Raw genomic sequence first — 27,172 nt, 5'->3', positions numbered from 1 at the left:
CACCTGTGCACACCAGGAAAGGGATTGGCCAACCAAAACTCAGGGTACTATATTGGAACTGTCCCCTCTACTGCACTCCAACATCTTTTGGAGAAGGGCAAATTTTGAGGTCTCATGTTCCGGTACAAAATGCTTTCCCATTGCTTAATCAATTTCACTGATATAGTTATGCAAATTAGACAGAGCCCTTTTATATCAACAAAGAAACTAAGGCTTCAGGTGGCTAATTTGTCCAAGATGACACAGCAAGGAAGTAGAAGAGCTTATAGTTGGATTTGTATCTCCTAAACACAGAGTCTAGTCTTTTACTACTGTACCATAGATAATAAATGATAATAAAAATTAATCGTCATCATCATCTGATATTTTTGAAGGGTTTAGCAAGTATCTGATGCCATTTTAATTGCATTATATTGGTCAGTCTCTTTAATCCTTACATACCTATAAGGTGGGTGCTTTCATCATCCTCAGTGAGCGGATGCAGAAATTGAGCCCCAAAGGGTCAAGCAACTTGCCTGAAGCCACATGTCAATGGATGGAGAAGTTAATGGTTTGGACTAACCACTCTGCTGCCCAGAGGAAGGCCTGAGGTCACCGCCCCTTCTCGTAGGGTTTCAATGAGCAGCATCACATGCACACCCCTTCCTAACATCAGTAGAGGGCTTCACCCCACCAATCCATGGTCACCCACTTTCTCCCCAAGGATCAGGCCATTGATCCAATTATGAGTTTGCTGCAAATGGAAATTAATGTCATTTGCCCTTCTATTTATTTTTGTGTTTCCTGCTGAAATTGCTATTATGGTTACATACGCCATACAAGAATCGTGATGATGTTGTTTCTAAATTAATTGCCACCTAAGAGTTTTTGATTTTCCCTTTCCATGATGGTGGAGCCTGCAAACAAGGCAACAGTTCTTGTCACACAAATGTGCCAGATAAAGCAAAGTAATGACGGGACAGGAGCCGAAGCGTAAAGGGGCATTTAAGAAAGAATTATTCAGACAGTTATTTAATTTCTTCAGGAATGGGGCAAAATCTTAAGGGTGTAATTAAAATAACTTCAGAGACATGTTTTTAAAAATAGTGTTCTATCTTTCCCCTGGGTTTTAGATTGGATTGAAGGCATCATTGGATGAACCACTCAATGGGCCACTTAGACTGTATACACCTTGTAACCTGCCAGCCACTCTCATAAATGTGTGAGCCTCAGCATCAGTGGCGGGGTGGGGGGAGGGGGGAGCTGACCTCCATCCAAAGAGCCCCGAACACTGGGGCCCAGTGCAAATCAGACCTTTTGTAGATGTGCACAAGATATGTGAGAGTCATTTTGGCGTTACCTTGACAAGGTCGAATCTAGTGTTTTAGACAAAAGAAGTCTCCAGTGGTGGTAAGGAGTGGAGCACGGTCACATTAAGTAGAATGACAAAGCATGAGGTGCTCGTGCCAGCTAAGGTGGCTAATGGATGTCAGTACCAGGATCCTCTGAGACCCTTAGCAGAGCCCTACATATTTGATCGAAGGGTTGCCACGTGAAGATAGAACTCCAGGCTGCATTCTCCCAGGGCTGCAGGCATTGGTGTCCAAGGAGTTTCCATCACAAAGAGTTGCAATCTTACATGTCACATAATTACCTCTTTCAGAGAAATAACCTCTTTTCCATTTCAGGTCAAATCCAGTTTTAAGGCCTCTTGAATGCAGGCACTAAGGCTGAATCAGTGGATGTCTCTCGTCCCCCACCCTACACTCCATCCCTGAGGTCCTGAAGTCTGAAAAAATACTCATCAGCCTTCCTGGGCTGCTGAATTTCTCTCCAGTCCCAGACCCCAATTCGCGCTCTCTACAGACTTTGCTAGGTCAAGAATGTCCGCAGGAGGCAAGTTCAAAGCCTCTTAGATCTAGGACTGCGTCCTGGTTTGGCCATCTGTGTCTGAATAAGGGAGTTGATTCTAAGCTCTCTGCTGGGTTGCTGCTTTGGCCTGGTGATCCTTCCAAGGCAATGCATCCCTCAACAGAGGCCCTCAGACTTACCAGGAAGTATGGGATACTCAGGAGGGATGCTGAGAAACTTTAAACATTGACTTCTAGTTAAGAGGATGCTTGGGTATGGCCTTCCACAGAGTCCACATTTGGGCTGGGAGCTGTTAGTGGCAGGCCTCTAGTGGAAGGAAGGTCTCTAATACCACTGGCGAGACTTTCCAAAGTCTCACAGCGGCCAGATCCTTTCTTGATCTCACACACTCTTCAGGTAGCTTCCCTGTGACTCCTTTTTCAATTCAAGATGAAGACTATCTAAAATGTTCTTTTATCCTGATCCCAACTGACCATGTCAGCATGGGACTGCAGATGAGGACAGCCAGAGTATGACTCGCTCCCAGGTACCACCTCCACAAACCCCAGGGAACATTCTGGAATAGTCCAACACTGCTGTGGGCTGTCCAGGAAGCATCTACCACAGTGAGCAGGTAGCCTGACCTGTGGTAACTGTGACCTTCAGTAACTCGACCTGAGGGTGAGTACCTACCCTTTGTGACTTAAAAATGTGATGCTGACAGAAAGCCCTGTCCTTTCTGACACTCTGTATCCTCCTTGGCGAGTGCTAACTTCACATACACCAGGAAGCCATATTCGGGTTTAAGTCCAGCTCAAAAAAACTGAGTCACCACACAGGCAATTCTGCAGCGGGCCTCGGAGTGGTGAAACCGCGCACGGAAAGTTCTCGCTCCCTGTTTAGGAACTGCTGGGCAGAGAGGTCTCAGTCAGACATTTCATACCACAGTCTCCTGTCTGAGAAGGAGGTTCAGTTTTCATTTATCTCTCGTGCCCTTTGAAGTACAAGCCTCTGTCTGCTTAATGCCTGAAACCAGAGAGACGACGATGAATTCCTTTTACATTAAACAAATCCAAGTCTGGAAAGGCAGGCATATTTCTAAACAAGTAAACCCAGCCATGATTGGGGCTTTTGCAAAGCTCAAGATGGTTATCCAGCACCACTGCTAACGGAACAACAACAACAAAAAAAGCAAGAGGAGGTGACAGGGGCCCTCTGACACGTTTTCCAGCCATAAACCCACCACCCCACCCGCTAGGAATCTGCAGTCTGTCCCCTTGGGAACTGAGAAAAAAGAGGGAGGGAGATGGGAGATGGGAGATGGAGAGAGAGAGAGAGAAAAAAAAAAGGAAGAAAAGATGAAAAGTGGAGAAATAGCAGAAGGAAATGAAAAGAACTTTACTGCTCAGTTTCTTCTCCTGCCTGACCCAATTATCAGATTTTGCATTTAAGTTTAAGACAGTAGATCAAACAGCAAGAGGCACTTTGTACTTCTGCCAGGAGACCATATGATATCTCTCAGTGGCTCTCCTGCAGGCCAGGAATATGGAACCAGGCCTCTGTGCTGGGCCTGCATATGGCGCAATCTGCACAAAATAGCGAAATTCATAAGCCCCTGCCCCCGTGGATGACGTGCAGGATTTACGGCCCTTTATCAGTTATGGGGAAAAGGCGAAGCACAATCTAATTATAACTTTCCTCAAATAAGTCAAAAGGCGAGTGAGAACTGAAAGAAGGACAAAAGGCTCGCGTCACGCTTAGTCAGCAAAACCGATCATCTTCAGGGTTGTTTTTATGGGAGACAGGACTTTTTACAAGGTATGGATCAGATCTGCTCCGGGTATTCTGATGTTGCCGGCGGCCGTGTGCATTCCCCGCCACCGGGAAGGCCTGGGAGGCAGACAGGAAGTTCAGGGCTCGCCCCCTGAGAGCGCACACTTTATTATGTATGGAGATGGTTTATGTGGGCTACGCACGGTCTTGAAGCGGTTTTCATGCCCTTGGACAGGGCTTTTTGGCTTTGTGCAGCCCCATGAAGTAGAGGCTTTGGAAAGGTTACTTCTCACTTCCGAGAACTGCAATACACATTCTTATCTTAAGAATGAGAGGCGGGGGTTTGCAAGGACATGGCCCAGAAGGATGTTCCCTCTTCGCAGTAACACGTTTTGGAAGCCACATGGATGACCTCTGCTCCAGTGATGACAGTGCAATTAGGTTGGGCACAGTGGCACTCACTTTGCCAAATTAAATTAGCTAATATCCTTCAGAGATTTTTCAAATCCAGCCCTTTCTCTGGGAGAAGGCAAGGGGGCGGAACATGGAAATTATGGGTTTGCCTGATCCTGGATGGCTGGATCTTTAAATACTGGCCTCAGAGGTCACTTCCCCTGCAGGCCTTTTCAGCCCCCACTTCCCTTCACCCTGGAGGACCAGATCACTTCCTTACTCTGTCCCCAAAACCTGGGCTCCAAAGTTGGTCAGAGGTCCTGTTAGGCTTTGAGACAGCCATTCATTTGTGTCTTATTTTTCACATCTGTAAACTCATTCGGTTTTGGCAATGGCCCTGTGAAGTAGACACCAGTATTGTGCCCATTTTATAGACTATCTAAACCCCATTGCATGCTGATGAAAACCATGGGCCCATGTAGCAAGAAGGGAACAACTGGTAATCTGGGTGAAGAGTACACAGAAATTCTTTGTATCAGTCTTGCAACTTTCCTGGATGTTCAACTCATTTCAAAATAAAAAGTTTAAAAAAAAAAAGTCTCAGGAGTTAGGTAATTCTGGATTTCAATACTGGCTTGGTCATTTACTAGTTGTTTGTAAACTAAGAATTTCCATATTTTAGCTCATTTGATCTTCATAATCCTATAAGGTGAGAGAGGTATTACATATTGATCTCAGCCACACTCAAACCAAGGCTTAGAAAGTTTTGAGAATATGTCGAAAAGAGCCTGTGCTCATCCACCTAACTTGAACTGACTTATTAACACAGTGTTAACTTCCCTACAGCTCTGGAGGAACACAATGTTGGGCCAGTTCCTTTCACCAAAGAAAAATTTGTGGAACATATAGCAAGTTCCGATCAAGACTCTGATCTTAAAAGATGTGGCAGGTAACTGGAAATTCCTTAACTTCTCTTAATTAATTAGATCAATAAGAAGAATCCAGGAAAGGCTAATATTTTGGAACTTTGTTAATTTTATCCTTTTCTTATAATCATTATAGATTGAAGAATGATAATTCTTTGTACCTCATCATAAGAAAATATCTTAATTTGATCACTTTAATCACCTTCCAGCACATTTTTTAAAAAAGATTTATTTAGTTATTTTAGAGAGAAAGAGAGGAAGCACAAATGTGTGCACATGTGAGTGGGGGGAGAAGCAGATGGAGGGAGAGAGAGACCTCAAGCAGACTCCTGGCTGAGCACAGAACCTGGAACCCAATGTGGGACTGGATCTCAGGACCCTGAGATCATGACCTGAGCCAAAATCAAGAGCTAGGCACCTTAACCAACTGAGCCACCCAGGCTCCCCAACCTTCCAGGTGCGTTTAAAGTTTTTGTTATACTTTCTTCATTCTATCTGCCACTTGTCCGTCTATCCATCCATCCATCATCCATCTATCCATCCATCATCCATCCATCCATCCATCCATGTATCCATCCATCCATCCATCCATTTTTCTATCCACCCATCCTCCATTATGCATGGTATATGTACATTAACTAAGTCTTTGTCAAAAAAGGAAGGTGCATATTTTGTCTCCACTGAGTTGAAGAAAGAGACCCATGCATAACCATGCCAGAAGGTAGGAAGCAGTCACATCAGTGAGAGGATGATAGAAAGGTAAACTCCAGCAGTCAGAGGAGGGAGAAATGATTCTTCTAGCAGACCCATGAACTGTAACAATCAAACCTCAAGCACCACATATTTCACAGAGCAAGGGTAAGGACATGTTGTGTGGTTTGCCAGCTCCTTATAAAAGATTTCCGTGGCTTGCCTAGATGGAGCAGCTGATTGCCCTGATGTCTCCATGGAAGAACACTCTCTGGGACAATTTTAATAACCCTTGTAGGGTTGTAACTGATCACTTAGAGGCCATAATTTTCTAAGTACAGTTTGGGAGAATTTCTTCCAAACACAAGAGCAGGCCAACATTTAAGTTTATGTGGCATTTTTATATCCAGTACCCAGACCTTTATGTAGTTTATTCCATTCATATGGCACCTGGACTTTCTCTAGAAAAACTGGCAATTACATTGCCCACCTCTTCAACTATCAGGCGATTCATAAAATATTGAACTAAAGAGGGGCCTGGAATTAATACTTTTCATACAGGGAGATGTCCATTTGGTTTCTGCCCCCATATCAATATTCTATTACAAAACATGGTAATTAAATAAATAGAAGTTTTTACCAGATTCTGTGCCAAAGAACATTTGGAAGCAAAATTAATTATAATTGCTGATCCCATTTAACCACTTGCTTATGATCTGCTTAAAGAAATTTATGGTATGCATTGCCTAAAAAACAAAAAAAAAAATAAAAAACAAACTTGTGTTTCAAAAAAGTGTGAGCAAATGCAATTTGTGTTTTGTGATTGGTGAAGTGAGTCATATGTTACCATCACTAATATGTTATTTGACAGAATTCTATTATGAATCCTATCATAAAATTAATGATCACCCTTGATTTTTCTTTTGGGTAAATGAGGTGCTGCTTACATGTAAGGTTTATTTATTATAGACTACCCTAGAGTGGAAAAGTGAGATGTGACTTTCTACTTAAACAGTGGTGTGAGATTTTTGCATTGATCTGCTCTGTGGGATGAGGAGGATCTCTTCTTCAGTTCAGGGATATGTGGCCTTCATTATAGTCGTCATTTGCTGGACCTGTTCTCCTATGCCCTCCCGCGTTATCCAGTTTGCATGTACAGAATGTGGGGGTCAAAAACCCTGATGTTCCTTTTGACCCTGTTCTTCCGGGACATCTTGCCCTGGGTGATATCATTGACCTTCTACCTTTATATTAGCCAACCTGTAATCCATGCCTCTAGCCCAGAACTCTTTCCTTGAACTTCTAGACCAAATTTCTGGAGGGCCTTGAAAGCTCTACATGTATATTTTTGGGGACCCTCAAAACCAATATACTTCAAACTGGGCCCATCACTTGGATGGATTCCCTAAGTCATGGGAAGCCACCACATATACGTCCCTTTCCTCTTTTAGGATCTGTCTCCTAGAGAGTATCTCTAAGTTTTTAGTCCTGCATTCTATCAGTCACAGAGGGAGGAGGTGGTGTGGATTTTTATTCTTGTCCTCTAATTCCTCAGAAGATATTCTGCCCCGGCTCCAGATATTAGACTGCATGGATTGGTGCCTTTGATAGTCTCTCTGGCTGTGCCGTAATCATGCCTGTGTGTGTGTGTGTGTGTGTGTGTGTGTGTGTGTGTGTGTGTTCTTGTGGAGGAGCTGAATGAGGGAGGTCAAATACTTGCAAGATACTGGCTTCAGGGCCTGGATTGGACAAATCACATCATTTCTATAGGATCTGCTGAGATCACTTCATGGTGGGTCTTTGTGGGATTTGGTGTGGTCATGTGTGGGATATTTCTGTGTGTGAATCTTATAGTATTCCATAGATAGAAGCTATTTTTAACAAACTATGTATTTTCTTTTATTGTTAAACTTTAAAATTTTGTATTTATTGATGTAACAAATGTTTTTACATTTGTTTAGCTCCAATCTATTCTTTATGTGTCAATTATTAGAATCCCCTAGAAATCTCAAGCAGTTGTTTCATTTATCAGGGTTATGATGGTGGCTTCCTTTAATATCATGGAAAACTCAGCTTGGGTGGAGTTCCTTCATGTCAGATCCTAGTTCCAAATGTTGTCACCACCCAGGGCAAATGGCTCATCTGACACTGTTAGCCTATAAGGAGACTTTTAATCTCTTTCTAAGGAGGGGGAGATTGGTATACTACTGTATACTGTATACTACTGTATACTACTGTATATATACTGTTACTACTGTAACCCAGTTTGCTTTTATTATTGCTATTTCCAGTAAAAGTGGAATTTTGGCCTGGATTTTTTTTTAACTTTTTTTGTTTGTTTGCCTTTTGTTTTTGTGGGGTTTTTTTGGTTTATTTGTTTTTTTGTTTGTTTTTTTTGTTTTGTTTTGTTTTTTAGAGAGAGAAAGAGAACATGTGTACACTCAGGGGGAGGTGCAGAAAGAGAGAATCTTAACTAGGAGCCAAGCTCAGCGGGGCTTGATCTCACAACCCTGAGATCATGACCTGAGTCAAAATCAAGAGTCAGGCACTTAACCAACTGAGCCACCCAGGAGCCCCTGGATTTTTTAAAGAAATGCTTCAAACCTCCTCTTGCCTCCACATGTAGACAGAACTTTAGACCATGTTTACTATCCCACACCTTTTTTGATTCATTGCTTTTCAAAAGTGTTCTGTTTTTGTAAAAGCCAAGTGCAAAGAGATAACCTCAGTATCTGTATTTCTTATTGGTGTGCATGATGGTTTTCAGTCCTTTTCAAAAGTGTTCTGTTTTCGTAAAAGCCAAGTGCAAAGAGATGACCTCAGTATCTGTATTTCTTATTGGTATGCATGATGGTCTTCAGTCCTTAATGACCACATGAGCAAAATTATTTATTCAAAAGATTATTCAAAACCTGGGCCATCTGAGGGCAGAAGAAGAACTCATCGCCTCCATGCTGGAGGTACTGATGAGGCAGAGTCCACATGAACTAAAGACTTGCCCATGTTTTGCCAGAAGCTTGTCTTTAACTAGAGCAAGCTTTGCATGAAACCCCATTTTCAAACCGAAACCATGAAAAAAAAAATGGTGGTTCAGTGTGGTTTTTACACAAAACCAGGTGAAGCTTTGTGGTTCAGCCAAGGTTTGACTTGGAGCCAGCGAGACCTTACTGTGCTTGACTGAATCCTGTTTATGTTTCATGTTCCATTTGGTTCTGTTTCCCAAACCTGAAATCTGGGGTTCAGATGAAGGGTGCAAAACGAGCAAAATGAAGGTAGCATGAAATCTGGTACAGATGAAGACAACATTCACTTTATAAAGGCCATACCACTCTCCTGTCTTGCTGTCTATTCTGTTTTCTTTCAATATTCCTTCTGGAAAGGATCGTCTGCATACTAAACATTTCCCTGGGATTTTCTTTAAAGAAGTAGAATTATTAACACTGTACAAAAAAATAGCAAAGCCAATTTTGCTCATTTTCTTTTTCTTTTTATTAGATCCATCACCCCATCCGTGTCTTCAGGTCAGCCATTGAAACTTTTGGAGAAAACATTTTAAGCAACAAACTGTGACATTACATATGCATGGATTTATTCAGCGTGCTTTCGGCGTCTGTGCTGTGTTGGATACTTTAACTTAGTAAATCTCACAATATATCGTAATTTTTTTAGAAGTTAAAAATTCCTTAATTTTTTATTCCTGGTACCGCTACTACTACTTACAGGGCAGTATAATGGACGTAATAAAGAGAAAAAGAAAAAGAAAAAGCTACAGCTGATGAAAGAGCTCAGGAATGTACATGTGATTGACACTAGATTGCACTAGTCAGTGGCTGGACCTTTTGCAAACTGGCTCTGACAGTCCTGAACAAGAAGTGTTTCCTGTTTAACTTGCAGTAACTTTTCTGACTGTGGATTATCCTTCCTTTGGTGGCAGATTTTTACAGTTCCTCTGATGCATTAGGGATGACTGTCTCAAAGGAACCTGCAGCTTTCCTGACAACTCCTCGCTCTCTCACCTGCTAATAACTGTAGCCCTTTTCTTCTGAAAATTTTTTAGAACTTTCTGCTACCATATCAACCACTTCTACCACCAGATCCATAACCACCACCATAGGGACTGGCTGAGCTTCTTCCAATAAAACTGCCACCTTTCATGGGTCCTTAATTTGATTGCTGTTGTCCACTAAAATTTCCAAAATCATTAGAGTTCCTACCACCACCATAGTTATGTCCAAAATGTCCTCCTTTGCTGTAACCATCATATGTAAGTAACCATCATACCCTTCACCCCCACCTCCATCTGCCTTCTTGGTTTCCATATCCTAGTCCACTCCTCCTCTACTACTAGAACCAGGACCATCATCATGGTTGCCACCATCACCTCCAAATCCATTATATCCACCATCACCTCTCCCATTACTACCTCTGCTGCCACCACCTCTACCACCAGAGCATCCTCTTCTGCCAAAGCTCCTCCACGACCCATAAAGTTGCCAGATCCGCCTCCATGACATCTTTGTGATCAAGTGACTGCATTTCTTATTTAGAAAGGGACTTTTTCACTTCTCAGTTGTGCCCATTAATAATGTGGTATTTCTGAACAATAGTTTTGTTTTGTATTGTTTTAGGAAATGAAAAGGAGGGGGTGGAAGGATAGAGGGAGAGACAGAATCTTAAGCAAGATCCACGCCCATTATGGAATCTGACATGGGGTTCAATCTCACTACTCTGAGATCATATGAGCTAAAATCAAGAATTGGATGCTTAAGTGACTGAACCACCCAGGCACCCCTAAACAACAATTTTATCAAACAATCAATTTTATCATGATCGTCAAAAGTTACAAAAGCAAATCCTCTCTTTCTTCTACTCTGTCTGCCTTCCATAACTTCTGTGGTTTCAATCTTGCCATACTTTTCAGAGTAGTCTCTCAAAATATATCCTTCTGTATCTTTTTTCAATGCCACTGACAAAAATTTTCTTCTCTGCTAGATGGGCCCCAGGCTTTACAGAAACCTCTCTAGAAACAGCTCTTTTTGGTTCCACTACATTCCTGCGTTTACCTCTTCAATGTAAGAGTAAGTCACAAAACCCAAAACCCTGGAACGTTTTTTGGGTGGTCTCTCATCACCACACAATCTGTAAATGTGCCCTCATTTTTCAGAATGTTCTTTTAAACTATCATCTGTAGTTTTGAAGATTGAACCATCAATAAAGAGTTTTCTCAATTGCTCTGTTTCCTTTGGATCATGACCCTCTGTTTTGAGACCAGATTTGCCTCTTCCAACTTGAGTTCAATACCATAATATTTTACAGATAAAGAAACTAGGCTCAGAGTGATTGGATAACCTGCCTATATAATAAAAGGGAAGGCAAACAAGAGTAATACTAGGTAGATGCAATCAGCAAGTGGTAGACAAAGGTTGCTCGCGGTCTTCCTCTAGCTCTTTCTATTATACCATGTTGTCTAGAAATAAGACCAAAGTTCTGTCTTTCAAGAGCTTTTAACTTGGAGAAGGAGCCAAGATATATGGCATGTATGGAGAATCATTGTGTGTAGTGAAAAGTGTGATGTGCTATAAGACTTGTCCAGATGGCAAGTTGTAGGAGTTCGGAGGAGAGGGCAGATCACCCTCAATCAGGGGATTGTACACTTTAAATGTACACAGTGTTGTCTGTCAATTATATGTCAATAAAGTTCAAAACAAATTTTTGTGAAAACTAGCATTAGGGATGCTTCACAGCTGTTGGGTGTGGAGTTGGTAGGGAGGAAGGGAAACAAGTCATGGTTGTTAAACAGGGTAGGCAGAAACATAAAAATGAGAGTTTGGTTGGTTGAAGTGAAGTTTATAAAGACGAGTTGAGGAAAATAACTTTGGAAAGAGAGGTTGGGACTAACTCTTGGAGGGTCTTTGTTTTATGACCAATGAGTTATATTCTACCTGCAGAGGGAAGCTATTGAATATTTTTGAGTTGAGAATTGACAAAATTCAGGGCAAAATGCAAGCAAAAGCCTGCATTTAACTCTGATTTAACTTTGAAAGTTGTGTCTCATTGGAAATTCAGATGAGGATAAAAAAAATGCAGTAATTGGCCTTTAAAAAAAACAGTGAAGAAAAACTAATCATCCCTATACTGTTTGAGCTCAACAATGACATATACTTGAAATTGCCGAATAATATCAAGCTCCTGCTTAAATTTGAAGTTAGATTTATTAGCACATATCTTACATGAATATGCTCTCAGCTGCCTACTTTCCCAAATGGAAAATTTCCCCAAATATATGAGCTCCTTTTTTCATTATCATTCCCTACTTCCCCCCACCCGGGAGAAAAAAACAGATTAACTTTAAATTCTCCTTCATGACAGACATGAAAGACTAAGGGATAAGATTTTGTCAAGCAGGATTGAGTTTTGGAGGGTCACAAGCCATTGTGATATCAAAGATTTTTTTTTCACCCCCTGAGAACAAGTTTTTGTCCTCTTGGGCACAATATTGCTCCCATTGAGAATGAATGATATAGACCCAAGCTTGCTTTGGCATCCTATTTTTTTTTTAAGATTTTATTTATTTATTTGAGAGAGAGGGAGCTAGAGAGAGGGAGAACAAGCAGGGGAGGGCAGAGGGAGATGGAGAAACAGACACCCCACCGGGCAGGGAGCCCAATGTGGGGCTTGATCCTGGGACCCTGGGATCATGACCTGAGCCAAAGGCAGATGCTCGGCCAGCTGAGACATCCAGGTGCCCCTGCTATTTTGATGAACATAATGGAAACTCTAATGTCTGGTGAAGTCTGTGTCACAGAAAAGGAGGACAGATATAACCTCTAAGCCCCGTAGGCTAACAATAGACAGAGATGCCACCTGGGAGGTTAGATGCAGAGATCACACAGAAAACTAACATAACATTAAAAAAAAAAAAAAAGGAGGAGATAAGACCACATAGAAATAAGGTTTAAGATAATAAAAAAAAAAAAAAACTTAAGAAAGAAAGAAAGCCCAGCAACTATCAGGAAGGAAAATCTTGTCAGAGCATCATGGTCAGTAACATGTTGGTTGATTATATTTCCCTCTAACTACCAGTTTTCCTATAAAATAATTTTTATTTTTACTTTTTACTATGCATTCTGCCAGGTGATAACAGTAGAAAAGTCAAGAGAATGGTTTATGTAGATTGCACAAAATGAAACATGCCGGTTATGATCAATACTTCTGGAAACCTGGAAACTTGGGATAGTTTCTCCAACCTCTCTCACTCATAATGGTGATGTTCCTTTATGTGATAGCTGTAATAGTAATTCATTTTAACCAACTAGGTAGATATTGTTTGGATACACCTCAATCACAATGATTTAAAAATACAATAATCGATAATTTAAAAGATTAGAGTGGTTGAGCATATAGTTTTTTTTTTAATTTTTGTTACATGTGTCCATTGTTTGAACAACGTCCCATGTCTTTATGCCCAATGAACAACCTTCCAGAAATTCTACCACAATGCCTTCCTTTCCATTGAGGTGTATGAAGGTACTGCTTCTAGGCTGACTTTCTTTCTTTTTTTTTTTTTTTTAATATTTTATTTATTTATTTGTCAGAGAGAGAGAGAAGGAGAGAGAGCGAGCGAGCAAAGGCAGACAGAGTGGCAGGCAGAGGCAGAGGGAGAAGCAGGCTCCCTGCTGAGCAAGGAGCCCGATGTGGGACTTGATCCCAGGAGGCTGGGATCATGACCTGAGCCGAAGGCAGCTGCTTAACCAACTGAGCCACCCAGGCGTCCCTAGGCTGACTTTCTACAGAGCTCAAAATGCAATGGTCCTTGTGGGGGAAATGAATAGGGATGCTGTTTTACCAAAAAAATCCCCCCAAACGTAAAAACAAAACAACAACAACAACAAAAACACTTTTCTTTCCCTTTTACCATGCTTAAATATATGAAAAAAAAAAGTCTAGTTTTATTGTTTAACCTGAGGATTCTATTTTTTACTGGAATAAAAAGATACCACTGGGAGAACATTACTTTATTGAAAAGTGTCTTTTTTTTCTTTTTTTTTTTTTTTTTAACGTGAGCAGGGTAAGGAAACGGCAAAATTTAAGAACAGCGGTAGAGGGTCATTAAGGAATTGTCTGATGTTTCTGCCAGTTCTACCGATAACCTGTGGGCCACTTTAGTATTTAAACCTCTCTGTGCTTGAAGACTTCTTTTTCTGATACCCAGACAAGTCTTCCTAAGCCACTTGAAAACAAAAAGGAGTTTTTAGATGACTGTGGTGTCTCCCCTGCCATTTCTCATGCAAAAACAGCACCTTGATTCATCCTGGGCCAGATAAGCTCCTTGTGCCTTTTAGGAAACAGACTGTTTTCTCCTGAATTGGAGAGAGTAAGGCTCCATGATAATTTCCACTTTCTCCAGTAGGCTCTGAGCACTAAAGGTTCCAGCCATGCATGGCCTGATTGGAAGCTGTGACGTCTCAAGCATGCTGCACATATTACCATGACCAGGTTCTAGAATAGCACCTGTGACCCACATGGCCCACAGAATGAGAGAACGATTCTGGGCTTGGCTCCAAAATTTCTATGTCGTAAACCCTCTTCAGTTTTTCCTGTAAGTCATGGTCTTTATGGCCAATGCATTTGTTTGTTTGTTTGTTTGTTTGTTTGTTTTTGGGTAAGTTTGCAACTAGGAGGTCAGTACAAGCACTCTCTATAATCACCATCAAAGAATATTTATTAAGAAAAATAGGGGCACCTGGGTGGCTCAGTGGGTTAAAGCCTCTGCCTTCGGCTCAGGTCATGATCCCAGGGTCCTGGGATCGAGTCCTGCATCGGGCTCTCTGCTCAGCAGGGAGCCTGCTTCCCTCTCTGTCTGCCTGCCTCTCTGCCTACTTGCGATCTCTGTCTGTCAAATAAATAAATAAAATCTTAAAAAAAAAGAAAAAGAAAAAGAAAAATATTTTCGGGGCACCTGGGTGTCTCAGTTGCTTAAAGCCTCTGCCTTTGGCTCAGGTTGTGATCCTGGCACCCTGGGATCCAGTCCCACATAGGAATCTCTGCTCAGCAGGGAGCCTCCTCCACCCCCCAAGCCCTGCCTGTCTCTCTACTACTTGCGATCTCTGTCTGTCAAATAAATAAATAAAATCTTAAAAAAAAATAAATAAAAATCTTTTTATGGGTGCTTTACCGGGTGGTCTACAGAGAGAATTATATAGGCATGCCCATAATTTGGAGGGGTCTATGGAATCATTCAGGCAGTCCTTGACAAACAAATGTTAATATGAAAACAACCAGGCTGAGATTCAACAATATGGCCGACCCCAGATTTGTCTGGGGTCGGCCATATTGTTCGTTTTATTGCTCCCTTCCTTCCCGAGTGGTCTTTACCTGTGCTGTATCTGTTGCTTGATATTTTGATTACCTTCCCTGAAACATATACATTATCTGCTAAGTCTAAGTCATATCTGTTTTTAAGTGCATTTAGTAGCACTTGGATGATGTGCCTAGTACTATAAAAATACCAGCTTTGAAAAGCTAAATTTTCACCAACAAGATCTTCTCCCCTTGGTCCAAAAGCAACATAATACAAAACAGAGGGCAGGACCAGGAGTCAGAAATGTTAGCTCTGCCAAGCAGTGTGGCGTGTGGAACTCACCGGGCTCTAGAACTGGGTTACAGGCTCCAGGCATAGCTCTGCCTCTCACTCTTGCATGGCCTGGGACAGGCTACCTGCTGTAAGATGGGATTAAAAATCACAACTTTCTCACAGGTCGAATGAGTCAACTTCCATAAAGAACTTAGAGGAGTGTCTGGCTTGACAGCAAATACTCTATGAAGATCTGTGATGTGGCTTTGATCCTGGCTTTGTCATGGAGGAGCAAGAGGGATACCTCTCCACATGTCAGTCTCATATGAACGACAGATTAAATTCTCTGAAACCCTGTAGCTTTATTGTTTGTTCTCTAAATAAGGCACCTTGCAAACACCTAGGAGAAATCACTCAGAGTAGGGGATCATATAATTTATCATTAAAACAGGACACTTTGAGGCTTGAATGGAGATGCTATAAATAATTAAGATTTCTGGGGACTCCTGGGTGACTCGGTCGGTTAAGCATCTGCCTTTGGCTCAGGTCATGATCCCAGGGTCCTGGCATTAAGAGTCCTCCATCACGGTCTTTGCACAACAGGGAGCCTGCTTCTCCCCCTGCCATTCCCCCACTGCTTGTGCTCTCTTTCTCTGTCAAATAAATAAATAAATAAATTGGGACGCCTGGGTGGCTCAGTTGGTTAAGCAGCTGCCTTCGGCTCAGGTCATGATCCCAGCGCCCTGGGATCGAGTCCCACATCGGGCTCCTTGCTCAGCAGGGGTCCTGCTTCTCCCTTTGCCTGCCACTCTGTCTGCTTGTGCTCACTCTCGCTCCTCTCTCTCTCTCTCTGACAAATAAATAAATAAATAAATCTTAAAAAAAAAAAAATAAATAAATAAATAAATAAATAAATAAAATCTTACAAAAAGTAATTAAGATCTCTGGGATACTGGGCATCAGCCAGGCCAGTGTGGTGGATCCATACACAGCAAGTAATGTCGAGAGCCATTCGTAGACTGGAGATGGGGGATTCTGCCTTTGGAGATTTGAGGGTGTGGGTATACTCTCTCAAGGTATAAGGGTGGCATTCAAATGGCACACAACTGAAAACACTTTCTGAAGTGTGTCCTTCTGCTCTGCCCTTCACCTTCTGCAACGTCGCCCTTCATTTTTTCCTCCAGAAGAGGGATCAATATCACTAAAGAAACAGACTTGGATAGACGTAAGTTATGTGGATTTTTATTTCTGCTGAGTTTTCTGCTATAAAGCTACCTCCACTATCCCGAGAGAAGCAGTTTTCCCCATTACTGATGGAAAGTTAAGTCTCCTCATAAGGAGGATTTCCCTTCCAGAAATCCAAAACGAGAAAAAGTATCAGACAAGGAGATTTTGTGCCAGCGAACAGCCCTTTCCAAAGATTTGAACGGAATAATTTGTTTTTCATGGTTTATAAGTAGCAGATAAAACCTACATGGAAAAATGGACAAGAAGAAATGGAAAATAAGACACAGAATCTGGAATTGTAAACTTAAAAAGCAATTTGTTTTATTTTAGCCATGCCCAGAAATCACTTGAGGTTAACAAGTGAGTATTTCTACTGGAAGAATCAGCTACAATTAGGTCACCAACTTAGAGAAGATGTAGGCGGAAGTTTAAGTACCAAGTCTATCATTATAAAGGTACTTTATCAGCAAGATTGTCAATCATGGATTGTTGACTTAAAATGATTAAGAGGGTAAAATATCAAAAAGGAAGTTGAAGAGTTTGTGGAAAGGCCCCTGTTAAGATCAGGAGAAGCTGAGGGTCTCGATATTAGAAAGTCGTACATTCCTTGGGGAGCAGGTTTTGAGTTCCTTGACCTCGACATCAATCTGATGTGAATCAAATTAGAAACTTGCCTCTTCCTGAAGTCCTTGTTCTGGCTACACAAACCCAGGCCACACACTTAATCTGGTGGTGACAAAATGACAAATGTGTTGTTGTTTGGATAACGGAGACATGGTAATACTCAACTGATTTCCCACTGAAGGTTGGATGTGAAAATCTCTAACAGTACTATTCAAACTTCTCATTAAACAATCAACAACAAGCAAGTAAAAATCTGGAGCCCTTGGACCTGGCACCCATGAATAGATTCTGCGTGGGTCAGCTTAGCTCACCTGGGAATGGATTATTATTTTTTTTTCCCTAGAAGTGTATTTGGCAGTCTGAAAAGATTTCATTGTTAATTCGGCATCTAACATTGCATTATTTATGGGTTTAATAATGACAAGATTTGGCAAATCTTTGGATCCACATGAGCCTTGGAATCAGAAGAATATTATTTCCTACTATATTAATAACTGTTTTTTTTGCAGTGGATTTTACTTGGTAACTCATTCGATCCATTTGGTTTGATCATTTAGGTATTTCAAGCCACCAAATATGGCCTCAAGTTTCACAATGGCTGTGTCTATTTCCTTAGAAACCACATGGTTCTCAGACTTGTTTTTTTGGTATCTGTAGGTCATTGCCATCAGCACAGTGGGAGCCCCCCTCTCAAAATTTTCTGTTGCTTGAACAAAAGCCTGAAAGGATGGGTCTCAGAACAGCTGTTGAACACATAGTTGTAACACGAGGCTAAAGTGTTTGTTGCCAGCAGTGAGCTGGGGGCATTCATTAGTATGTGACCATGCTGAAGACAGACATACAGAAAGAAGGTGCTTCTTTTTATCCAGCAACCATTCAGTGCCTTGTTCCATTTCCTTTACCACATGCATATTAGTGTTTATCTTCTTGAATCACTAGAATTATAAAAGATTTTCTTTTTTTGTTGTGTTATGTTAATTTTCTATCAAAGATTCAAATAATAGCTTTTACCATGTGTTAGGTATAAAGAATTCTTTTCAGGACCAACTTTTAACCATGGATCTATATTGGTATCAGATGTTAGGATGAAGGTTTACTATTGATAGAAGTGTAGCTCTTACAAGGGTCCAAGGTTTATAACATCCCAAGGTTCAGTTATAAAATCAGAAGATACTAATGTGAGAGAGAGAGAGACTGCATTGTGAAAGCTACCATCCATTAGACCCTTAGCCTCATTGTCAATTTTTTCTTCTTTATGACTAAAAGAACTAACTCCTGGGGAAAAAAAAAGGATAATATATCTATTTTAAAAATATGACATGAATTTGGAGAAGTTAAGTCTTCTCCCAAGATCTCACAATCAAGAGGTGTTAGAACCAAGATTTGAAGCCAGGTTGGCCTGTTGCCAAATTCCAGTATACTTTATGCTGTATCTCAAGGAACATTTCCTTCAGAAACATTCTAAGCTCTGAGTTCTCTGCCCTCTGTGCATCCTTCTCCCAGTTCACAGATATCAGGCTATAAAGGGAGAAGGTGCTAAATGTAGATGTTGTCAACCAGCAAGTGAATGAGATAGAATACTTGGAGGGTTAAGGCCTTATTGGACACCCAAATCACACCCTACCCATAGGTCTGGGTCTCTCATTGGCTTCTAGAAAGTAAAGTATTAGATGCTCTAGTGATAGTATGAATCATAGGAAGTGCTAAGCTAAAATACTGAATGAGTCATTCTTTCCAGAAACATTGGCATTTATTTCTCTAAAACTTTTGATAGACTTTTACAGATGGGGTAGAATAAAATCTACTTAAAATTTATGGCTACTACTATTAAACACTAAAATAAATGTACTACTATTAATAATGAATGGCTTTCATTTTTTGACAAGTTGTTATGAACGTGTTGAATTATTTGCTTATGAAAACATCCAATAGCATGCTACATGCCTTCTGGGTATAAAATAAATGCTAATTACAATAAATGTAGTGGTACATAATCTTTTAACTGTCTGATCTCACTCACTCAATCTGTGTTGTGTTCTCGGTCTACAGAAAACCTGGTTCTTGGATAGTTAGCAGGTTTTTGAAACTGGTTGGAGGGGGATACATAGAACCTAGCCATCAGTTGTATGCGGGGTGAAGGGTGGGGGCATCAAAGTCAGTTCTGAAGGTTTAGCCCTGGTGACTAAGGGGTTGGTGGTGCCATTGTCAAAAAGATGAAATTTGGGAAGTCTGAGAAAAGATGGTGAATTCCATATAGGACACATTTGCCTTGAGGTTTCTTGAGGTGATGTCCTCATGGATGTGTTCAGGAGCCACTTGAAGACTCACCACAACTCTGAGATGGACTTGCCTGGTGGGCCGATATTGCTCATCATTGGCCTACTGTGTTCAAGGCAGGAGTGGGGAGATTCCCAAAGGAGAAAAAGTGGAACAGGAAGAGAAGAAAGTCTAGAATAGTGTCCAGGAGACATCTGGGGTAAGGGAGAGGGAAGAGAGGCAGAGAAGGAATTGTGGAAAAAGTAGTAATAATAAGAGACAAGAAAACAGGGCCAAAGGGTAGGATAATTTTCTTTTGAAAGATAAGATGGTCTAGACTGTTGGCCATGGAGGAGCAAATAAGTTAGCTCAATCTCGGTATACTGCTGTGCACCAGCGTCCCACACAGAACAGAAAGAAGGGAGGGAAGTGCGAAGAATCCCAGAATTTCACACAGTCTACTACATGACTTATCTGTGGAGGAGACTGTCACAGTGGCTACAGCTCTTTGGTGTGCCATGGAGGAGAAATGGTTTGTAACCCAGTATTCCAAAGGAAATGGGGCAGCAGGAAGAGGAGAAGGAATTTCTGAGTGAATGAGAAAGGCATTTAAAGACAAGAGACACAGCAGGTGGGATGGGACCAAGAGTGGAGGAGAGCCAAGAAGGAAGGGGGTGGATGAAGAGCTGGTGTAACAGGTTCCAGAGGAAGCAGGGGGGTTTGAGCGGGGAGCACATTACTTGTTGCATATCTGGAAAAGGGTGGAGCAAATACAACATTCCTCAGAAAGAAGACATATAAGGGTAGAGCTAGATGGCATCTCAAGAAGAAGTGAATATGTGCTTTTCTCAGTACTCACTACTCTTCTTAAGAATACAATGGGAGAGAGTCTTTTCAGAGGAGAGGTTATCTGGAACCTATGGTCCAGCTGGGAACAGCTCCTAAACATAGAGCCTGGTAGGGTGTTTTGGATAAATTGGGCATTGAATGCAGGGGTTAAAATAAAATAATCTACGTCAAAGTGGTTTTGTGATTCCAACAATACTTAGAATACTGAGAATAAAAGCAGAGAATATAAGTTGTAGAGTATGCATAAGGGAGGTGACTTGGCAGCAGTCATTCTGTGTGACCCAGTAGTGATAGCAAGGAACTTGGAACTCATATGAAAGGTAGAGGGTATTTCACATGAATATTACTTAAAAGCCCTTTATTCCGCATGGCCCCATCACAGTGCCTTGTCATAGGGTTGATCTGGGGTCACCATGAAGGTGGCAAACGCATTCAGTAGGAGTGAGGATGGTAGACTTAGACTGAAAGGAGTAGAAGCTGTGAATGGAAGAACATTCAAGAATATGAGATCTTGGAGATGGTAGTATTTTCACTTGGAAAGCCAGCAGCCTATGGCAAGTTTTGGAATACTTCAAGACCAACTGTGCTTCACCCTCATCCTGATTCCCTACTCCAAAAGTTACATTTCTCTAAAAACATTTAGAGAAATGTGTTTGGTGGTCTCTCTGAGATACAACTATTTGACCAGACTCTTTACACTGATAATTTACCTCCTTGGATACTGCCCACTCTTTCACTTTCTAGTCCGCTCCACATTAACTTTAATGCTCCTTTCGTCAAACCCTGCCTAGCCATGTGTCACAGATGGGCACATTTGTCTTCTCAGCCATGAAAGTTGAAAGGTCAAGATTCAACTTCATGCACAAAGATCTCGGTGCATGGAGGAGGTTCCAAAATCAAGGCCAGGAATTACTAATTCCACAAACCTAGGCAGGAGGTGATGTGGGAGAAACAGCAAACGAGCTGTGGTCCCTTGAGTGTACCTGAATATTCCTGTTTACCTGGAATCTCAGAATATGACCTATTTGAAAAGAAGGCCTTTTGGATGTGATGAGTTTGAGTTGTACCGGATTAAGGCGGGCTCTATACCTAATGACTGTGTCTTTGTAAGAAGAGAAGACACACAGAGACACAGGGAGAGTGTCGTGGGAAGGTAGGGAAGGAGCTTGGCATGTTTTGGCTACAATCTAAGGGGTGTCAAGGATTGCCAGGAGCCACCAGAATCTAGGAGGCATTCTTCCCTAGAGCCTCAAATGGGGGCGTGGCCTTGCCAACACTTTGGTTGTGGACTTCTAGCCTCTGGAATTGAGACAACACATTTCTGTTGTTTGAAACCATCCCGTTTGCGAGAATTTGCTACAGCAACCCTAGGAAACCAATACAATCTTCTGATCCTGATGACTAACCTTTTCACTGCCCAGCTGGAAGCTTCTCCCAGGAGGCCATGTTGTCCCTGGAGCCTGTCCCGATGTAACCTGTGTGATTTAAAGTCTTGGGAAGCCTCATCCCAGAAGGCTCCATGCCCAGGTCAATGTATTTCTTTGGGCCGCCCTTGTCATTACAACGTTCTGACTTACATCTTTGCTCCTTTGAACTTCAATCAATGGCCGCCCCAGAGATGTTGTTTTGACTACGCCGCAGTTTTCTAAACTCCCCACTGTGTGGTTTCCAGGTCAGACAGTCAGGCTTTGTTCTGTGAATCACTGCCCAAGGAGTCAATTAAATCTCGCTCGGCTGCCTTGTGGCCTGGCTTCAGTGACTTTGCTACAACAGGGGTGTTTAGAAGTTCCTAAGGAAAGCCAGAAGTGAGCGGGGGAGGACCCGGTGCTGACACAGGGGAGGGGACACCGATTAGGGAGCTCATACGGCAGTGACAAATGAAGGCACCAGAAGCTTAGCTTCTTGGCTTGGAAAGGAGCGATGCATTCCTGACACACTATTTCGAGACCCAACAGAGAAAGTGAAGGGCTTTGGAAATCACTCCAGAGAGGCTGCCATCAAGGGGAGATGAGACATGTGTTAGCACTACCGTCCTTCTGCCGCAGGAATGGGAAAGAATCACAGTGTGAGTCTGGTCGTGATCTTTATGGTGGGAGGTTTCCTTTGAAGTCTGACATCACTGAAAAAATCCTCATAAAACCAAAAAGGGAAAAAAAAGAGTATCTCATCCTGGCTAGGAGTGCACCAAAGAATATGGAAATGGGAAACCTGACAGCTCTCTGTAGAAACAGGAGTGGGCAGAATCCGAAGTCACTCGGGAAGAGAAAAGGAAAAGAAAAAGCAAGATTTCTCAAAGGGCCCGGAAAGTGCTACCTTTGTGGCATGCTTGCTCCCAGAAGAAGAGTCCTGTGTGAGGCCGGGAGATCCAGATGGAGGACCAGCCCACCCAGAGAAGTTGGGGTCGGGCAAGTCACAGAGACTCTAGGAGATTCTAGAAATCTAGGCAATTCCTCTTGGTTGTCCCTTCTCTTGCAGGATAGTGTGGTGCTCAGAGGAGACACAGCGTGTGAAATCACTCTGTGCAATTCTAAGCATCCTATAAATATAGGCAAGTGAGGACAGGTACTCACTAAAGCTGGCCCCAGGATGCCTTAGATCTCCTGTTTACCTACACCATGTCAGCTACCAGCTAAGTGGGGGCTAAGGATTTCCACAGAAGCCCAGCTCCAGGAGCCCCAGTGGGTTGGGACTGTTCCTTCTTTCTTTGCATCAGTGATGCATTTGTGACACAACCGGGGGAAACAGGCAAGCACAGAGACAGAGACTGGCGTTGCTCCCTTTCCAGAGCCTCGGGAGGGCCATCCCATGCCGCACTGCTGTCCCAGGGGCTGCTCTTTTTTGACATGAGTCCAGATGAGCTGGCGAGGCAAAGACCCCAGGGAAGGGGAAGGCTCAGGACCAGCCACCGAGTGTGCAGCCCCGACCCATGCTTTTCTCTGAACTACAGCATCACTGAGTACTTGCAAAAACTGTGCCGTGAGCACTCGTGTTTCTTCCTTCAGCTGTGGGACACTGTCTTTTCATTTCCATCCACCAAAATTTCCTAGACATTCCCTATGCCATGAGGCCTGCCCTGAGCCTGCCTTAGCTCATTGCATGTCCTCTGGGTCACCACACCTTTTTAGTTCTGCTCACAGATTGCATCAGTCCTCCTCTGCCCATCCGCTAACTATAAAGCTGGGTAGCAATTCCACTTATTATGATTACTATACGGGGGACCTTCTCTCATGCCCTAATCTTGTCCCAGATGCAACACACCACATGTGACAGTTAACAGTTTGTGGATTCTGATACAGTAGGTACCAGTGGGCAGGCCAGCTTCGAACACCTGGGAAGGAGACATGGGGGTGCCTATCTAGACTCCGGGTCTCCCGGATCCCTAAAAGGGAGTGGAACCAACAGGTGGAGGTTCAAGGGGGGAGATCCAGAACATTAGTCTTTGGTGCCCTAAGCTCTCCTTATACTGACCTTTGTACTCTAACTTATTGGGGGCAGCCTCTTACTTAGTTCGTACTAAAGTGTAAATGACTAATGGTTTACCCTTCCCTGGGATAGCTGTCTTCTCAGACTTACTAAACTTGAAGATTAAGGCCTGAGGCTGGAAGGTACTTGTCTTGGTTGAGGGCTTTCCCAGCCTTCTGAAATCACCCCCTTGGGAGCTGTATGACATGATATGCCCCTCAATTAATGTACTTTCTCACAGTCCAGATGGCTCAGGCCACTCTGAGGATGATCTCTTTCTCTCTGGACTCTCCCTCCCCAGCCTAACTTGAAAGACAGAAAATCTATCCAAAGTAGCTTCAGGGAAGAGTATGAAAGTCTGTGGGCTGGAGGCATGTCAGTTCTGGCTTAATTTAAATGTCTTTGTGCTGTAAAAATGGAAATGTCTAATAAGAGTTCTTATTGTGCTCTTCGACTTGCTATAGACAGTGTGTAAAGGGAACCTAGGGGTTCAGGTTGTAACAAGGCTGCATTCCCTTCTGTGGACCCCTGGAAACTCCCTGGTCCCACCTGCCACATCCGGAGAAGGGGGAGAGGTGGATCACTAATAGGCTTTCAGACACCAGATTACTTAACTTTTCTCTGCTTCGACCTCCTCATCAGTCAGGGGTCCTGCTCAGAGGATGGCAACAGGAGGAAATGTAATGACATGCACATAATACCCAGTTCAGGGGTGGAAACATGGTAAATGAGCTTTTTTTTTTATTTATTTTTTTTACAATTGTTAGGGTCATTTCCTTCTCTCAGCTATGAGTCTAGGATTTATTTTTCTGTTTAAGGACTAACTTGGGATTCTGAGATTCTATCCCTTTGCTGTTTTACTGAACAGGTCCCTTCCTGAGAGGTTGCTCTTTATGTCACTTTCATTTGGAGCAGCTCTGACCATCTGGAAGGACCAGATGGGAAAATGCATCAGGGTGAAGCATCAGTAGATCAGGGGAAAAAGATCTTTTTCAACCAGAAATTCTACCATGAGTTTTCTTGTGATGTAAGTAAGATCCATATCCTACTAACCAGGGGAGGCTTGCAGACAAGGTGATTCCTTCTGGAATCTTCCCCAGGTAAGAGCAAGAGTCTTTGGAATGATAGAGCTGCATATGTCATACTGGGTCACCTGTGTGTCTAGGTCTCTTATCAAAGAGAACGAGGAGTGGGTGTTTGCTACACTGGGGAAAAACCAGTAGATATAATGGATCTAGACATCAGGGTAGATTGGAAGGAAGGGTTTTAGTCAAAAGCTTTCAAGATGGTGAGTCTCAGTTTCCCATGGCTATTGTATCATGAACCACATCTGGGATGACTCCATTAATGGGTACAACACTGAGAGACAGGGAATGGACTTTTATTGACATTTCGCATAGAAATGGACAAAAGGTCAGTAACTTTGTCATAGGACATATCAGCCCTGTGCTTCCCTGGGGGGTCAGAGTGCTTTGGGTAACTCATATATCTTCTTCGAGGACTGGACAGTTTGAGAGAACAATGAGGCATTCTGACCAGCTTGGAGTTGAGGCAACTGAAGAGACCCCAGAGAACTCCCTTGCCCCTTCTACCATGTGAGGTTTCAATGGGAAGACAGTCAGCTATGAACCAGGAAGAAGATTCTCACTAGACACTGATTCTGTCAGCACTGTGATCTTGACTTCCCAGCTTCCAGAATGGTGAGAAATAAATGTCTTCACCCAGTCAATGGCATTTCTGTGGCAGACGGCCGAATGGACTAAGACAGTTGAGAGCTAGAAGTGACCTTGGATGCTTCCCTGGGCTGCAGGACTGGTGAAGCCCAGAGTCTTGGCTCCTGGGACTCTACCTCACCTGCCTCTCCCCTTATATCCCGGCTGCACCCTTGCCTTGGGCTTTAGCTATCCTGACCGATGGCATTTTCTGAGTCTGCCAGATCCCTTCCTGCCCCCAGGTCTTTGAACATGCCCTTACCTCCACCCACAAATCCTTCTTCTCTCTCTTCCCTCGGCTAAATTCTCCTAGATAAAGAGTAGTCCCATTGGTCATCACCTCCTTGGATGGCTTGAGTGTCCCATCCTCTGCTTCCTGGTTGGTGCTGGGGGTCAATTCCCTTTCCTTTCACCCTCCGTGGGGCCCTTGATGACAGGGTTGTCCACTGACCTCTGTGAAGCATCTACAGGCACTTGCTTTGTCTTCCTGGACTACATAGCTCTTAATATGTGCCCATCGCCATTCTGAGCATATTACCGATATCAGTGCCTTCAGCCCAATTAGGCAGGACTACTTCCATCCCTCTTTTGCAGGTGAGGAAGTAGATGCACCAAGAGGTCATGTGACTTGCCTGAGGTCACACAGCTGATAAGGGTGAGTGGGGGTGTAGCTCCTGTGTCCCTATGGTCCGAACTGGGTTGAGTAGGTTCTCCTAAAATTCACACCCACGTGGAAACTCAGAGCATGACCTCCTTTGGATAGAGGGTCTTTGCAGAAGGAACTGGATACGATGGGGTCATACTACCCTAAATCCAGCGACTAGTGTCCTTATGAGAAGGGAAAACGGGGACATGCAGAGGGAAGAAGGACAGCTGCGGTCAAGGGCAGAGAGATTACAGTGACGCAACCCGAAGCTAGGAATGCCATTACTGATGACCGGCAGAAGCTAGAAGGAGGAAAGGAAGGAGTTTCCCCTCAAGCCTTCAGAGGTGGGGTGGCCCTGCTCGATTTCAGACCTCTGGCATTTGGCACCGTGCAAGAAAAAAAAAATCCAGTTGTTTTCAGCCACCCCATTTGTGGTCATTTGTGATGGCAGTCATAGGAAAGTAATAAACCACCTTGCAGAGAATGGAGGGAGTGGTTTCTGGGGGTGGGGGTGGTGTTCCCACCCTTTCCCAGGACGGCGGAGAGGGCCAGCAGGCCTGCTTTCCCTGCAAGTTCTGCCTGGTGATGGGCGTGGTGGGAGATTCCCAGGCCTGCCAGCCACTTCTTGACATGGCATTTTGGGAGGGACACAGTGCTGGGCACAAGACAGGAGCCTAGGGCACATGCCAAGGGGGCTGGACTTCGGGAAGACTGAGAACAGCCACCCAGTGCCTCAGTTTTCCTTTTTAACAAATGGGGCCTCTATGGGAATGGGAACCTGAGCCAGGCACTGTTTGAGGCCTGGGAGTGCAATAGGCAAAGAGGTTGGCCACAATCTCTGTCTCCAGGAAACCAGCATTCTGGGGGACAAGGCCATGAATCAGTCCCTAAACAAACAAGTGATGATTTATGAGAGCGGTCAGGGATAGGAAGAAAATCTCCTTCTCGAAAGATACAGAGGTTTCAAGAAATGAAACATGATGCATAAAAACAAAAGGCCAAATTGGATGGTGAGGTCCTTTGTCTCTAACAAGGATCACGCATTCACACGAATGTTTGCGTAGTGGTCCAGACAGGCCTCAGACTCAGATGGTCATTGGCGGGCTGGGCTGGGCTTTAGAGGACAGCTTTCCTTGGGGCCAGACTGGCCATCCAAGTCTACTTTCTCCATCGTGGGGCCAGCAATGAAAAGGATGACTGGACAGGCCGT

General features: G+C 43.1%; 1 protein-coding gene and 1 pseudogene across 2 annotated transcripts in view; both read right to left on the bottom strand.

The window, feature by feature from the left end:
* The window catches only part of RUNX1 (RUNX family transcription factor 1), a 246,307-nt gene that overhangs the window by 164,064 nt on the left and 55,071 nt on the right, over positions 1–27,172 (bottom strand). The gene's annotated exons all lie outside the window — the stretch shown is intronic.
* On the bottom strand, positions 9,666–25,653 carry LOC308349469 (heterogeneous nuclear ribonucleoproteins A2/B1-like; annotated as a pseudogene). Its single transcript has 2 exons — positions 25,579–25,653; positions 9,666–10,208 (listed from the first exon to the last, which is right to left on the bottom strand). The product of its transcript is annotated as a heterogeneous nuclear ribonucleoproteins A2/B1-like (transcript).

This window comes from Martes martes (genome assembly GCF_963455335.1).
Source record: "Martes martes genome assembly, chromosome: 1".
In the NCBI taxonomy this organism is placed as follows: domain Eukaryota; kingdom Metazoa; phylum Chordata; class Mammalia; order Carnivora; family Mustelidae; genus Martes; species Martes martes.
The sequence above is the reverse complement of the archived record's forward strand: the minus strand, read 5'-3'. Positions and strand labels throughout refer to the sequence as shown.